General features: G+C 45.8%; 1 non-coding gene across 1 annotated transcript; it reads right to left on the bottom strand.

Moving 5' to 3' along the window:
• Positions 1 to 111, bottom strand: LOC112821749 (U6 spliceosomal RNA). Its single transcript, XR_003207530.1, has one exon. It is a non-coding gene; the product is annotated as a U6 spliceosomal RNA (small nuclear RNA).
• Between the last annotated feature and the right edge of the window lie 2528 nt (positions 112 to 2639).

Below are 2639 nucleotides of genomic sequence, written 5' to 3'. Positions count from 1 at the left end.
TTAAATATGGAATGCTTCACAAATTTGCATGTCATCCATGCCTGGGAGCCATGCTAATTAATCTTCTGTGTATCATTCCAATTTTAGCATATGTGCTGCAGAAGTGAGCACCGGATATCAAGTTTTTAAATTTAAATTAATTAAAATTAAATCAAATTTAAAACTTCATTTCTCAGTAGCAGTAGTTATATTTCAAGTACTCAAGTGCCATATGTGTCTAGTGTGTTGGACAGCACAGTTCTATATAATTCTGTCACTTGTTGTTCAGACATTAAACATAAAAAGGAAGAGGTTATGTAACTGTAGCACTCAATGTGGCTGAAGGAAAATCCAAAAAGTACAGCATCCCAGAAGCCAAAAAGCAGAGCTTTAAGGAGAGAATAATCAACAGCATAAAATGCTACAAAAAGATAGGAACAGGGGAGCCAGGGTGGCACAGTGGGTTAAGCATCAGATTCTTGGTTTCGGCTCAGGTCCTGATCTCAAGGTGGTGAGGTTGAGCCCCATGTCAGGCTGAGGACCTTATTAAAAATACAGAGCTCGGGGCTCCTGTGTGGCACAGTCAGGTGTCCAACTCTTGGTTTCGGCTCAGGTCATGATCTCAGGATCATGAGATCGAGCCCCATGTCGGGCTCTGTGCTCAGTGCAGAATGTGTTTGAGATTCTCTCTGCCTCTCCCTCTGCCCCTCCTGCTCCTGCTTTCACACACACACACTCTCTCTCTTTCTAAAATAAATAAATCTTTAAAAAAAAATCCAGGAATGATGACTGAGAAAAACTCTTTAGACTTACTTCCTAAAAGTTGATTTTTGAAAGAAATGGTGCAGACAAGAAAGAGCATGCAAATGGCTAAGAAGGAATTAGGTGGTAAGGAAATGAAGGCACAAAATGATGATTACTCTCTTTTTAATAAGGAGAATTGATGTTGGTATTAATGGTAAATAATAATCTCAAAAAACTGCCCTTTTGGGGGGTGTATAGGTTTATAACTTTTGAGATGTATAGATGGATGTAATCACTTCCACAATCAGGATACAAAACAATTCCATCATCCCCCAAGATTTATTTCCATTATTACTGTCAAGTCACACCCCACATTCAACCCTTACCTTGATCATTTCTTTATACTCTAGTTTTGTCTCTTCAAGAATATCATATGAATGGAATCATACAGTATGTAACCTTTTGATGCTAGTTTATGTCACTCAGATAATGCCTTTGAAATTAATCCAAGTCCTTGCATGTATCAATAGGTTATTCTCCCTCATTGCTGAGTAGTAGTCCGTGTATGAATGTACCAGAGGTTTATCCATTTACCATATGTAGGACATTCGGGTTGTTACCAATTTCTGCTAATTATGAATAGAGCTGCTATAAACATTTGTATACATGTTTTTCAATGAACACAGTTTTCATTTCTCTAGGCCAACAGGTGGCAAACTATGGCCTGTGGACTGGCTGCCTATTTCTGCAAATAAAATATTACTGTAACGCAGCTTCACGCATTCATTTACATACTGTCTTCTAGCTCCTTTTGCACTACTGTGACACTGTTGAGTTGTTGTGACAGAGACCTATGTCCTTAAGCCTATTTACTTTTCTGACCCTTTAAGGAAAACTTCACTTACACCTACTATAAAGACTCAGGAGTGGGATTGGTGGGTCCGATGGTGGGTGTTAGGTTTAACGTTATAAAAAACTGCTGGAGCGGAGCAAGATGGCGGAGGAGTAGGAGACCTGGATTTCATCTGGTCTCAGGAATTCAGGTGAATAGGGGTCAAACCATTCTGAACACCTACGAACTCAACAGGAGATCGAAGATAAGAATAGTAACAACACTCTGAACAGAAAAGCGACCACTTTCTGGAAGGTAGGACGAGCTGAGAAGTGAATCCGAGGTGATATTCGGGAGGATAGACGGTGGGGGAGGGGGCCTCCGTCCGCCGCTTCTGGCAAGTGATAGAGCCCCGGAGCACAAAATCGGACCTTTTGGAAGTTGGCTCGGCTGAGGGACGTCGCTGCAGTGGCTAAGCAGGGGGTGGAATCCTCCCAGAACAGTGTGGTCTCAGGACCCTTGGGGTCACAGAAAGACCGGGGGTGCCTGAGTGCGGCAGAGCTCCCAGGTATCGGAGCGGGGAAGCCGGCTGCAGAGACCGAGCCAAGGCGCGGGCTCTCAGCTCGGGGTGGCCATAAACTGTGATCCGGGGCACAGTCGGGCTACTGCTCCTCCAGCAGGGACCCAACAAGTGGCAGAGCCGGGGAGACTCCCCTTCCTCCCCTGGGAGGAGCGGCACGGAAGCGCACCACAGGGATCTGCTGCGTTTGGAGATTCCACATGGGGTCGAGTGCCAGAGATAGCAACGCTCGGTCACAGGCCAGGTGAGCACGGAGTGCAGCTGGAGACCGGGGAGAAGGGAGTGACTGCTTTTCTCTGGGGGCGCACAGAGGAGCCGGGCCCCGAGTTCTCAGCTCCTCCAGGCAGAGATTGGGAGGCCACCATTTTTGCCCTGGTCCTCCAAAGCTGTACCGAGAGCTTGCAGGGAATAAAAGCTCCTGAGAGCAAACCAGAGCAGCTTGCTTAGCCCAAAATCACAAGGGCGGGGCAATTCCGCCTCCGGCAAAGACATTTGGGAACCACT

This window comes from Callorhinus ursinus, unplaced genomic scaffold (assembly GCF_003265705.2).
Source record: "Callorhinus ursinus isolate GAN/ISIS: 27379988/994484 unplaced genomic scaffold, GSC_fseal_2.0 scaffold10, whole genome shotgun sequence".
In the NCBI taxonomy this organism is placed as follows: Eukaryota; Metazoa; Chordata; class Mammalia; order Carnivora; family Otariidae; genus Callorhinus; species Callorhinus ursinus.
The sequence above is the reverse complement of the archived record's forward strand: the minus strand, read 5'-3'. Positions and strand labels throughout refer to the sequence as shown.